Genomic DNA, 15,404 nt, shown 5'->3' with positions numbered 1-15,404 from the left:
CTGCACTTTGCATTATTTATAGACTCGAATAAAGGACGGATGCATTTTTTTCACCTTTTTTAGTTAAGACAAAATAAAATGCAAAAACAGTATATTCTTGAGCTAAGCTGCACAATATGCAATTTATTGAAAACACACACACACACACACACACACACACACACACACACACACACACACACACACACACACACACACACACACACACACACACACACACACACACACACACACACACACACACACACACACACACACACACACACACACACACACACACAACATATATATGATGTATATATATGTGTATATATATGATGCCTGCCTTTACATGCACATTAACTTTAATGACATCTCATTCTTAATCCGTAGGGTTTAATATGGAGCTGGCCCTGCCTTTTCAGCTATAACAGCTTCAACTCTTCTGGGAAGGCTTTCCACAAGGTTTAAGAGTGTGTTTATGGGAATTTTTGACAATTCTTCTAGAAGCGCATTTGTGAGGTCAGGCACTGATGTTGGATGAGAAGGCCTGGCTCGCAGTCTCTGCTCTAATTCATCCCAAAGGTGTTCTATCAGGTTGAGGTCAGGACTCTGTGAAGGCCAGTCAAGTTCCTCCACAAACTTTCTGATCCATGTCTTTATGGACCTTGCTTTGTGCACTGATGCGCAGTCATGTTGGAACAGGAAGGGGCCATCCCCAAACTGTTCCCTCAAAGTTGGGAGCATGAAATTGTCCAAAATATCTTGGTATGCTGAAGCATTAATAGCTCCTTTCACTGAATCTGGGGGCCAAGCCCAAGCCCTGAAAAACAAACCCACACCATAATCACCCCATCCACCAAGTACCGCTCTCCTGGTAGCCGCAAAACCCAGACTCATCCATCGAATTGCCAGACAGAGAAGCTTGATTCGTCACTCCAGAGAACACGTCTCCACCGGTCCAGTTGTGCCGTGCTTTACACCACCGCATTTGACGCTTTGCATTGCATTTGGTGATGCAAGGCTTGGATGCAGCTGCTCGGCCATGGAAATCCATTCCATGAAGCTCTCTATTCTTGAGTTATTCTGAAGGCCACACAAAGTTTGGAGGTCTGTAGCAATTGACTCTGCAGAAAGTTGGTGACTTCTGCGCATTGTGCGCCTCAGCATGCGCTGACCCCGCTCTGTGATTTTACGTGGCCTACCACTTCGTGGCTGAATTGCTGTTATTCCCAATTACTTCCATTTAGTTATAATACCACAAACAGTTGACCGTGGAATATTTAATAGTGAGTAAATTTCACGAAACGACACAGGTGGCAACCTATCATGGTACCACACTTGAATTCACTGAGCTCCTAAGAGGGACCCATTCTGTCCCAAATGCTTGTAGAAGCAGTCTGCATGCCTAGGTGCTTGATTTTATACACCTTTGGCCATGGAAGTGATTGGAACACCTGAATTCAATTATTTAGAGGGGTGTCCCTCCAATATATGAATAGGGTATATATATAGCGTATAAGTAGAATACACATTTATCAATATGAGTATCTAAAGGTTTGTTTTAGAGATCAGACACTCATCGTAAGATTCCATGAAAATTCTAAACAGATTATGTTGGGAATTATCCTTCTCTGTTTAATGTGAGTATTGATTAAAGACGTACGAGGTGAAGCTAAAAACATATTTATAAACACGTACACTCCTCACTCACACACTTATATGTGCTGTCAGCACAACCTTGACATTAAGACATGCCCATAAAACACAATATACATGTATCTTCAACGTACACACGGGAATTCTTAGCCGCGGCTGGAATGATGACCTTCATCTAGCGTCAACATGGTCAGAAAAAAAGGGGTAGAAAATATCTGAAAATTTATGTCTATACCTTTTCAGATTGTATTATACCCCACAAGAATATCACATCCAGCCCATCATTTCAAGATGCCCTTGGACACAACAGCCTCGGAGATGGAGGCCTCTTTTTATATCAAAGGAGACATAAATTCCATTTTGCTGCCAGACTTTATGGACAGATTATTCTGAGAGAAAATGTACAGGACAATAGCAATGTACACAGAGGATAAATTCAGATGGATAGTTTCCCCTGTACAGCAGGACTCTATTTTTATAATAAATGTTTTTTGGACTGGTATTATTCAATTAGAGCCGTGTCTTTTTTTCCCTTAATCTTAAATTGTATGTTTCAAAAGGGTTGCATAACCTGTGGTAAGAAACAAACTAAATTGTTTTAATTGCTCTGCTGGTAATTATATTTCAAATTGCACCTCTAACAGACCAGCACAGTTTCAGTCACGCTTTCTCATCTGTGATTGGGTAGTGAATCACCTGAATACAAAATAACTGTTTCTGATTCGCTACAACATTTGTTTGGGAAACAAATGCATGATTCAGAGCTGTATGTGAAGTACACTGTGTGCTTTAAAATTAGAAAATTGCTGAGATCAAAGTTGTGATATTTGTAAATGTAAAATCACAGTAGACTCCCAGTATAATTCTGCCTAATTCTATTTTTATATGCAGCAATGTAATTTAATTTATTTTTATTAGTAGTTATTCAGTTAATTTTCTGGCTATGTTTCAGCTTTCCATTAGGGGGGAAAAACCCTAAAGAAATTATCAAGAAAATGTCAGTGTGCATGAACATTCAAATTATTCCAGACAAGTGCTCTTTGTCACACAGAAATGGAGGACTTTAAGTGTGAGATAAAGCCATATTTGAAGAGAAACATCATAAAGCGATTTTCCCTTGAAATATACAATTATTTAAATATTATTACACACTTCTGTACACGCCTTAACAATGTTCAGCAACTAGGTCTTAGCAATAGAACAATGCACAGTTTTAAACAGGCAAATCAGTCAGAAAAATATTTGTATATTTCAAACACTAAATAAATAATGCAGTTATCCTGATTTCATAATTTATTGTGCTTTTAAACAGCTTTTTACGTTTATAATGACAGACCACAGTAATCTCAAGTGATGGGTGTGATAAAAATAAAAAAAAATAATGAAGACATATTTATATTGATTGCTAAATGTTCCATTTAGCATGTAAATGTAAAATTAATTAAAAAAATATTATTATACAACCCTAATGGATAAAGGTATTTTAAACATGTTCTGTCTCAGACCAACGCATTTTGATTTGGTCAGTTAATAAGCAGATTACATCAAGATGGCAATCAGTTAGTACACGGAATAAAGTCATATTGTTCTGAATGGGATATGCAAGAATTTACAGTTTAATACCAGTAAAGCTCCGTTTTAGGCCTGTGTTTCATGTGAATCAGTCTAATACCAGTGTTCTTACGTTCCTTCTGGATGGATACAAGGGATTATAAATTGTCTTTCATCTAATAACAGTTTGCACTTCTCACCTCATCTACTAAAGCCTTGTAATCAGCCTAAGCTGATATACTGCAATGTGCAACGAAACAGCCCATTTCATGCCCTTGCTCATGTTAAATCTAACAGCACAAAGATACTGAAATGTTTTATATGCACACGTTGAGTATATTGCACAGAGGTGGATGACTTGCAGTAACAATCAGTTCTTTTTGTAAAGTTACATCCACCTGAGAAAAGTGTGCTATTTTTCAGAGCTGTGTTTTAATCACGATTTAGACTAGAGAAATGTCAAACAATTAGCCTGCATTCCAACCCATATTCACATGTTCTGAACAGGTTGTAAATGTAGTTGCTGCTAGGCCCACAGTAAATATTATGGCATTTTCAGCATTGGCTTCCCACCAAACCGAACATCCCAGACTCTCCGCTATGGCAAGAATTTGAAGTCAAGCCAATATTAGTACAGAGCAGAATCTGAAAAATGATATTTCACCACAAAGCCGCTCTTATACTGCACACCCGGGGAGGTGAGCCAAAAATTGATCAGCTCCTAAAAGCTGTATGATTCTACCTTAGGTAGCATATCGATCAAATTCCTACACGTCATCTCCTCAAACTGCTCGTCTAATCATAACCTGTTTCTCAAGCCATCATTAGTAAGTGTGAATGGGAATACTCAAGCATTAGCAACTCAGTGTCTTGCTAGAACATCGTTCCATTACACAGAACTAGGTATGACCGAAACCTAACTTTTACATACCTCAGATCTTATCCTTCTGCTCAGAAATATATATTATTCCCAGCTAGTTAAATGGCTGGAATTTTTGCAGGTCGAAATCTACTGGTACTGGAATCTCGTGATCCAGGGTCGACGTCTGAGTCCAGAAAGACATAATATGATGTAAAAAAGAAAATGACAGAAAATGAATAAGGAGACCAAGCCCATGTTCAGTCCTCTGTGGCTTTGTAAGAAGAAAGTGAGGCTGGAACACTGAAGATTTCGCTTTTCTTTCCCTAAATAAGTGGCTGTTGGAGCTTCAGGCCCCCCAACTGTGCACAGCATGGGCCTGGAGCTGGGAAAGCCAGAAACAGACTCACTTAGCACAGAGAATGATATATTGTGTAAAAAGAAAATGAATATCAGAATACCTTAGAAATATTTAGGACTTCTATGGGAGAAAGCCAGGTCATTCCACTTTACATCACATCACTTTATAATTGAAGGAAATGACCCAAAAGCATGTGTACACAAATACCTGCATTAATGCATATTCTTTTCTATATGTGCACTGGAAGCTTCAGCACCAAGAACAATTCCTTGTGTGTGCAAGCACACTTGGCAATAAAGCTCTTTCTGATTCTGATTCTGATAAATGAAACAGTGTAATGTAGCATTTTGAAGTGTGTAATGTTTAAAAAACTCAATATGACTTTTATCAACCTAAACATTTGATGTAGTTTATGCTTTTCGTAAAACTGCATAGGAAACTGGCACATAGGTTAGAACGAAATTGTTAAATTGTTGAAAGTCGTTATTTTTGTTTGTTTTTGCGCACAAAAAGTATTCTTGTCGCTTCATAAAATTAAGGTTGAACCACTGGAGTCACATGGACTATTATGTTAAAAACGTTTTTAATACCTTTCTGGACCTTGAAAGTGTTAATTAAATCGCTGTCTACAGAGAAGTCAGAGAGCTCTCGGATTTGATCAAAAATACCTTAATTTGTGTTCCGAAGATGAACGAAGGTCTTACGGGTTTGGAACGACATGAGGGTGAGTAATTAATGACAGACTATATAGGGACACTATCCTTTTGAGTTTAATTGATATTCACAGGCATATTAATTTGCATCATTGTAACAGTAAATGTGTGTTATTACTAGAAACACGTTTATAGATCTACATACACTGTTTCATCACTGTTTTTACACACAGACACAGTATTAGCAAAGTATCTCCCCGCTACATGCAGTCAAAACTGTCACATTTGGTCTCTTCAGACTGAGAGGGCAATGAAAGCACCAGTGCAGCTTACACACTGACTAAACCAACATGAACACAAACACACACTCTCGTCTATGTCTGGAACCTAATATCATGTTAATGACCCTGTGCCTAAAGGCAGCCTTGCATTATGGGGTTTGCGAGTAGCTGGTCGGTCGCTTTAGTGCGGGTGGATTAGGGAAATGCTGTGGCCCCTGTGCAGAGCGGGGTCACAGGACTAAAGGGTTTACCCTGCACACACAGACCCAGACTGACACTTTCTCATTCGGCTGTCACTTTGACTCACCTCTGCGAAGCTCCGCACCCTCTCCTCACAAAAGAGTCTCTCTTGTTTTCTTTCTCTCTGCAGCCAGACGCTCCTGCCTTTGTCCACTTCCAGCTTCTTTTGTTTTTGTCATTGAATCTTTATTTTTTGTCTTTCTTGTTTGCTTTGTATTTATCAATGTTTGGTCCTTTATTGTAGCCTGTAACGATATTCATTGCAAAGTTACCAAAAACTTTGTTCAAATTGTTAAAGCAAGATTGTTTAAAGACTATTTAATTGTGTAATTTCATTTCAGAATCAAATGTGATATTCATAAAATAAAAAAAAAATAAAAAAATACAATATACAATTAAACTTCTTACAAAATTACCACCTCAACTATATATTCTTCGGTTTTTAATATTTGAGAAATGTAGTTTAGCATAACTCCTCATTTATTTATTTATTTATTGAAACCAATAAATTTGATTGGCTAGTTTCATCTGTCATTCGTTTTTTTATGCATATAAAATGGAAAAAGATTCTTATTTGTAACCCTGGACCATAAAACCAGTCATAAGGGTCCATTTAAAAAAAAAAAAAGAGCATTATACATCATCTGAAAGCTGAATAAATAAGCTTTCCATTGATGTATGGTTTGATAGCCGAGATACAACTATTTGAAAATCTGGACTCTGAGGGTGCAAGAAAATCGAAATATTGAGAGAATCGCTTTTAAATTTGTCCAAATGAAGTCCTTAGCAATGCATTTTACTAATAATAATAAAATTAATTGTGATATATTTACGGCAGGAAATGTACAAAATATCTTCATGGAACATGATCTTTATTTCAATATCCTACTGATGTTTGGAATAAAAGAAAAATAAATATTTATAATTATTAATATAATATGACCCATACTATGTATTGTTGGCTATTGCCACAAATACAGTATACCAGTGCGACTTATGACTGGTTTTGTGGTCCAAGGTCACATTTATGCATTTATTAGCCTAGAATACAGATACATATTTACTAATGGAATTCAATAGGAGGCACAGGGACTGCAGCACACAGTTCTGTGGCTTGCTGTTTTGCCATATGGTTTGACATAACAGGCTGTTTTCCAAAAATAGCATGGCCAGAAACATAGAGGTCTCTCTCATTTGTTGGTCATTTGCAAAACTATACAGAAGGCCTAAATGAGCAATACAGCTTGAAATGATGTACAAAGTAATAAACATATTGCTTACTAAGGCCTTTAAATGCACATAGTGCAGCAGGCTCGTCATTGGTGACCCCTTCCATGCTTTTAAACACAAAGGGTTTTTAGCTTCAAAGCTAATACTGGTTCAAGACCTACAGTTGGTTTACATATGGATTGTGTCTTAAAATATCTAAATGGAGATCAGTTAACTGTGTAGTGATATTGAACAACAGGTAATCACTCTCCACATAAGTATGGATAAAGTATTTGAATGTTACCGTGACAACAAACTAACACAGAGAAGAATAGAATCTAACACATACTGCCATGGGAATATTCATCCAAAATAAACCAAACACAATGCATAAACATTATTATGGAAATTAGGCTCAACAGACAGATGTTTACTTGTAAGGCAGTTCAAATTCAAATAGTCAATAATGTATCATTTTATGGTAATAATCCAATAGCAATTTCCTCTTTTTTCCTTTTAATGATTATAAGAACTCTAATCTAAAGCCATCAGAAGCTTTAAAGGGATAGTTGACCCAAAGATGAAAATGATCCCATGATTTACTCACCCTCAAGCCATCCTAGGTGTGTATGACATTCTTCTTTCAGACGAATACAATCAGAGTTATATAAAAAAAATGTCCTGGCTCTTACAAGCTTTATGATGACAGTGAACGCCAGCCCAAAATTTGAAGCCTAAAAAAGTGAATCCAGGGGGAATTAATAATATATAGTTAATAAAGGCCTTCTGAAGCGAATCCATGCGTTTGTGTAAGAAAAATATCCATATTTAAAACTTTATAAAGTAAAATATCTTTCGGCAGACCGCGCCTCTCACGGTTCAAAACGCTTACTCTGACGTCATCGTTGGACCAGTTACGCATTTTCCCTAAGTTTAAAATGGAAGGCCGGTCCGCCGGAAGCAGGATATTTTACTTTATAACGTGTTAAATATGGATATTTTTCTTACACAAGCCTATCGATTCACTTTAGAAGGCCTTTATTAACCCACCAGAGCCGTGTGGATTTTACTTTTAATGGATGGATGCACTTTTTTGATCTTTTTTTAATTTTGGGCTGCCATTCACTGCCATTATATAGCATGGAAGAGCCAGGACATTTTTTAATATAACTCTGATTGTATGAGGTGTAAAAAGAATGTCATTTACTCCTAGGATGGCTTGAGGGTGAGTAAATCATGGGGTAATTTTTGTTTTTAGGTCAACTAACCCTTTAACCAGCTGTTTGAAGCAAAAGCGAGTATACACGTTTTAGAAATGAGAATGGTATTATCCGGTTGTTTCTGTTTTAACCCTAGCAAAAATATGGGGTCTGATATCCCAAACATATATAACATATCAGACAAAGGGCTTTGAATTGCAAAAGCAAATAAATGTTGATATTTTGCTTATAATCAGTTTTCAAAAGTAATTATAGGGATAATTAAAAGTTATGTCATCCTTAATCACCCTCATGAAGTTCCAAACCTATAAGAATTTATTTATTTTGTGGAACACAAATGAAGATATTTTGTCTGTAAAATGAATATAAATAGGGTCCAAAGTTCTATTCATGATTATATGGACAAAAAATATTCTTCAAAATATCTTCTTTTGTGTTCTACAGAAGCAGGTCAGTAAAATGACAACAACATTTAACTATCCCTCGAGAAGCATCAACAACCTGATATTTCAATGATAAGTATATTTTTGTTATTATAAAATAAACTCTGCGAGATCCCAAACAGAATATGATTAAGCCATGAAGACAACATGATATCTAAATTGAAATGCTTATTGCATACTGCCAAATTTGCACATTGCAACTTCATTGTAAAATCTTTTGTATTTGCAACCTTGGCCTGCACTTCCACAACACAATTTCTACTGGCTGCCCGAAGAGATGTCTAAACTAGATATATGGGTATGTGTGTGCGCATGTGTGCGTATGATAGACAGGGACACCGTCTCTTATGTTTCATTATCATTCCTGTTGCAGACCCTCCATGAAAGAGCAAAAATCCAGAGATTTATGAGGCGGCTTACCCCCCGTAGCGCACATCATCAATGCTCTGCGCTAACCAGACTAACTCTCAAAACATGCACATACTTAGACTCTTGCTTTGCCCTCATCTATGCCCAAACCGTCATATGAGCACATACACAGATGCTTCATGACATTTGCACACTGAAAGACAGACAGCACTGTATGGGGAGTGCTGAATTAAGGCTTAAAATAGTCCACTGTCAACAGATTGTCGCATTGTGACAATTGCATGTTTGCACGTACAATTGTTCGTTTTTTTCCCCCCCAAATAAAAGACATATCAAAGCGTGATTCCTGCTGTGCAGGCTAGTTAGAGCGAGCAGACAAGGGAATGAATTTTTCACAGGCTAGCCTCTTTTTCCCAACACACACACACACACACACACACACAGTCACATTCTACTTTAAGTCTTTTTCATAAATAATTGTGTGTGCAATTTGAGTGACAGTGTGGGCACAGCCAGTACAAATACTAATTAAGTTTCACAGCAGGGGGCGGAGCTGTAAGAACGATTACTTTTGACAAAAAGGAAATTAAACTCGCTGCACAATAACATCATTTGCATATTTATTCACAGAGATATGCTATAGATGATTTGGACTGGACTGTTAAGCAAGAGCGTTCTGTCTGCAAAACAACTAGTCATTTCCTGAAAGGTATCTCAAACTTTGCTATAAAACCAGTAATTTAAATCACTCAGTGGGTAACTTGGATTTTCACTTGAGTATAGATGCGGTTTCAGACTGCTTTTCCTATTTTCTGTTATTTGTTAACTTCATGAATGCTGTTTAGGATCTCAGCATGTGGAATTAATGTTTTAACATTTCCTATCGAAAAATATGCTAAGACATCTCAAGTAAGACAAAAAAAAAATCATGCTTTGGTAAATCCTATTTATGACAAAAAGTTGAAATTATGTCATAAGGGATTAAAATGAGAAAATCATGACTTGTGTCATAATTTGGACTTTTTATGTCATAATTGGCTTTTCATGTCATAATTATGACAAAGTTAATAAATATTATGATATACTATAGCAATTATGAGATTATAAAGGAGAAATTATGACATAAATTGACATTATAACATACTATGATCAATTTTTTTTTCATAATTATGACATAGAAATGAAACATTATTACATACTTACAGTCATAATTATGAGATAAAAAGGTTAAAATATGATATACTAAATCATAATTATGACTAAATCATAATTGAGATGAAAAAGTTGAAAATATTGATTTCATAATTATGACTTTTTAAGTAATAATTTCGAATGTCATAATTTCGACTATAATGTCATAATTATGACATCATATTTGACTTAGTAGCCTATGTCTTAATTTTGAATTTTCATCTTATTAATATGATTTAGTGTCATAATTTCGATTTTTTATGTCATGATTATGATGAACAAAAACATGTTTGTTTGTTTTTTTTCTTATATGGCGGAAGTGTGTTTCCATATGTGTATTGTTACACACACCTGGCAGGTGACTCACCTGCAGATAACAGTGAGGTCATGCAGGAGGTGAGGGGAGTGAATGACCTCTTTGGATACAAGAATGAGTCATTATGAGTAAGCCCACGCGTGCTGTCACTTACACCCACGCATACATTCCCACGTATCGGGTAAAAGGGCTAGTTCACCCAACAATGAAAATTCTGCTATAATTTAGTCCAAGAAATAGGCCCTTTATGCAAATACACGAATACACTCGAGCGCTTGGCTAAAGCACTACCAACGCACGGTGGCCTACTTCCGTTAATCTGGCCATAACTCATTAAAATACATAGGCTACATATACCTACTCACTTTACTTACCTTGCTCAACAATATTTCCTCCAAACTGTTGCCCCGCCATGATAGTATTTGACCCGAAAGAAAAATCTCGTCGAAAAACAGTAACAGTTAGGCTAAATCAGGGTTTTCATCAAGCCCCGAGATTATTTGGGGCGTGTTATGGTGGAAAACAACGGATGCAATATATATATATATATATATATATATATATATATATATATATATATATATATATATATATATATATATATATATATATATATATATATATATATATCTTACTTACTTTAATAAATATTGTATAAAGGACATTTCTCCAGAGCTGCTTTATAGATGAACTGAACTAATTCCATAACTGATGAATTTTACAGTTATTGAACCAAACTGAATCAATTCAACACTGAACTGATTTCAACTGGATGACTTTTTAGAGATGCTCTACAGCAAAATTGAATTCTTAATTAGGCCTATTGTATCATTATTTGTTTATCACTGTAAATATGCTTTGAAAGACTCTGAATTGTATAAAGCGCTTTATAAATAAAGGTGACTTGACAAAAATAATATTTCTATAGATAAAAATATTTTTATTGATATTTTCAGTCTGTTCCAAAACAAAAACAAATAAAAAAAACTATCAAACATTTTCAGAACACCTGGAATATAGTAAAAAAGTTGTATATAGACCACTTTTAGGATGCTGTATTGAGGCTTTTTGTCCTTTTTGCAACTTGACAAACCCTGGTCGCCAACTCACCATCCACTTTCATGATATGGAACAGAGAGCAGATAGAACATTCTTCATAACATCTCGTTTTATGTTCCATTGAAGAAGAAAGCCATAAACATTTGGAAAGACATGATTGTGAGCAAATGATGATAGAATTTTCATTTTGTGAACTATCGCTTTAAAGTAACCATGAAATAGAAGTTGCGATAGTCTTTTCTTTGTGACATATTTGAGTGAAACAGCTTCTTGAACAAAAAAAAAATGTAAAAGAAATGTTATCGTCTCTAATTGAGCTCATGCCTGTTTACCTACCCCTAACTGATTAACACTTATTAAACACGTTAGACGCTTTATTTTCACTTTTCTAATATTTTCTTAATTTTTATTGAAAATAAATTTTCAATAAAAATGAAAATTTTCGGATCTGATAAGGGAAAAGGGAGAAGAGCGAGTTCAGAAAAAGGCGGATATGAACCTCGGGTCGATTTGCGTCAAAGCTTGATACTATGTGTCTTACCCCTACACTATTGTTGCTGCAAATAAGTTTGTGATTTTGGCTGACCTAAGCAGATGTTTAGTAAACAAGGCGATATATTTGTATTTAATGTAAATGGCATCTATTCCAGTAAAATTTTTCTATGAGAGGAACTACCCATATTTTGCTTCCGACATCCATGGCAGGACTTGATTTCATGGTGACTGACGTGGAGATGAAACTATCTCATCATCCTGTAGTAGAAATGAAAACTGGCCATTTTCTTTATTTTGTTTATGTGTGTGTTTGTGAGATGGTGTTCCAGTGGGTTAAACCATGGAACTGATAAGCAGAAGGTTGCTGGTTCAATCCCAGCAGTCACCTAGCCTGACGTCGTCATACTCAATTCTAGTCAGAATATGAGTCTGATTCTGCTCCGTTGGGCTGTGATTATGGGGCGTGTTTCAACCGAACCAGGAAAGACCTCAATTGGATAGACCTACAACCAATCAGAGCAACCGAGCGACGCATAACGTTACTGTGCGTTCACACCGCCGCCGGCGAGAGCGTCAAAGTGGCCGGAAGTCATTCATTCTCAATGGGAGCCCGGCGGCGAGCTCCGGCGAGAGCGGCGCGGCGCGTCTTGGACGATTTGGGCGTCAAGGAGAGTTGAAGTCAGGTCAACTTTATGGTAATGAGCTATGACGCGGTTCGGCGGCAGCCGGCGGCAACCAATGGGAATGTAGAAGTGCTCCGCTTGAGATGATTCTAGAGAACGCAGTGCTGTAAACTTCGGTTCCGACCACATTAGTTCCCAAGCAAAATAGAGGAGGTTGATCACTGCTGGTGCGGCGGGTTTGATAAGAAGACGTGCAACATTATTTATCCACCACACAAATGGCTTTTAATTGGTTTATTTCGTTAGCAAACATGTAACTATAATTGTTAAGTTCTTTCTATCGATCTGCTTTTTTTAAACTTTCACATTTAAATGATTTCATGAGGTTATATTATACGGTTATACCCTACCTGTGGTTAGTCTGCACAAACGCAGATCAACATGAGTGTTTGCTTTGCAGCCCCTTTAAATGCCGTTTCAAAAAAGACCAAGCATTCGATCTACGTCAGAGCGGCAGCGCGTCCACGAATCTTTCTACAGCGTCGATGGCAGAGCGGCCAGAGCGAAGTTTGACGCTCTCGCCGGCGGCGGTGTGAACGCACAGTTAGTTGTCAAATGTCAACAGAACTCAACTGCACAAGTCCACGGGTTGAAGCGACCGCAATTATGTGATATACAGACCCAGGAATGCGAATTTTAGCAGGCAGTCCTTCCAAAATAACACATATTTTACCCCCCAAATGCCTTTTTTCCCTGAGAACCCCCTTGGAAAGCTATTGGGCTTGTTTTTGGCTAGTTTTGAGGAACGTTAGCAATTGGGCGGGTTTTGTTGTAAACACTTGGCACCCCTGTCTGCACGCACGCTGGACTAACGTTAGAAGAAAATGATGAGTGTAAACTAACTTTGCTGGTGTTGTAAAAAAAGAATTTAAGGATACACAGAGTACTTACCAACACGATCATCATTTCTGAGAGAAATAGTAAAGGTGAATGCATAAACGAACAAGTTCTCCGTTTAGGATTAGAACAAATTCAACCCAAGCGGCTTTTGATGACGTGGATTGCTACGTTACTGTTGATCATCTGTCCATCATTGTCTAAAGCCCGCCTGACAATTTCATTGGTCCGAACAGCTTCTGTTCGGGCATAATTAGGCTACTTCTCTATTGAGCAAGTCCAGACCGAACTGCCCGAGTAAAAATGTTGTGGGCGGGGCTAAGTTCGGCTGGCATCCAGGCTAGCAGTCACCACCAGTGTGTCCTTGAGCAAGGCACTTTACTCCATGTTGCTCCAGGGGGATTGTCCCTGTAATAAGGGCGCTGTAAGTCGCTTTGGATAAAAGCGTCTGCCAAATGCATAAATGTAAATGTAAAAATGTAAAATGTTTGTATTCTTTCACCGATGGGCTGTTTCTTGTTTTTAAGTCACTCTGAGTAATAAAAACATACTGTGCTCACATACAGGAAAGGGGCCTGCCATGTGATGCTGACTTCCTGCCATTCTACTTTACAAACAATGAGAGTAAAAAAAAAAAAAGAATTATAATAAATAAAAAAAATCTAATGTGTGTGCATGTGAAGGCCGGTTCAGGTTGTGTCTGTGAGAGATGTGTGTGGGTGGATTGTTTATGTGCGTGTGAGCAGAAGTGTGTGTGTTCAGGCTTGTAAGTCAATGTGAGTGATGCACAGGTTTTGTATGAGCAGGTGAGTTTGCTCACATTTGAAAAGAGTGTGCTTGTATGTCAGCTTTTTTGGCTTTCTGTAAAAGAAATGTCATTGTATTTCAGACATTGTTTATGCTTTCAATCTTTCAAACAATCTTATGTCAACAGACATGATCCTTCTATTATATCTGTCTGCCGTAGCGACTATTATATATTCTAGTCTAGTTGAGCTGAGCACTGACCTTGTGCTGTACTGCCATCTAGTGGCATCTCTGCGAAATGTTCTACATAAGAGAGCGAGCGCAGCCATTGTAACTTGATTGTGTCGATGCTTCAGTTCTCATCTGCTTCCAGTTATTTTAGCTGTACAAAAACTGTCCGTTATGCTGCTTATTATTGCAAACTGTAATTTGTTGTCATATTATTACTATCCTAATCACACTTGTAGTGCATATTATTCTACCGTTTACTGCATTTTATTATTATTCCACTTATTGTAGCGAATAATGAATCGTGTGCCCGCACATTTACAGAAAAAGCTTACTTCCGCGTTGCAACATAGAGTAGCCTAGCTACTAAGAGCATACAGTCAAACCAAAATTTATTCAGACATCATTACATGATCACAGTTTATTCGCTATAGTTTAGAAAATGGTAATGAAATATGACAAGAACTCAGAGTTAAACTGTGTCAGAAAAAAAAATCTTGATAATGTCATATAACTTTGATGGAAAGGTATGTAATGGGTTACAAGCAATCAGCTGTCAGCTGTTAAATAAGTAGCCTACACAATTAGATACTACCAAGGTCAACCAAGCAATGCTTCATTTTGTTCAGCCTGTGTCCAAACATGGTCAGGTCAGAGTGTCAAAAAAATAATTTAGGTCCCAGATTTTTATCAATTTGACTGGTAGTCCAATGTATGAAGAATTGTTGGGTATAATATGTCACAGTTTACTTATCTGTATATATGTACAGGAAGAGCGAGAGAGAGAGAGAGAGAGAGAGAGAGAGAGAGAGAGAGAGAGCGAGAGAGAGAGAGAGAGAGAGAGAGAGAGAGCGAGAGAGAGAGAGAGAGAGAGAGAGAGAGAGAGAGAGAGAGAGAGATGACCTACAATTCCCAGTGAACATTGCGCGAAGTGTACGGTTGCTAAGCAACACCGTCAGACGAAGATGGACGCTTCCGAGAGAGATGAAGTTACTTTACAATGAAATAACACTTTTGATGCGTC

The sequence above is a fragment of the Gobio gobio genome (genome assembly GCF_949357685.1).
Source record: "Gobio gobio genome assembly, chromosome: 11".
NCBI lineage: Eukaryota > Metazoa > Chordata > Actinopteri > Cypriniformes > Gobionidae > Gobio > Gobio gobio.
This window is presented reverse-complemented; position numbering follows the sequence as displayed.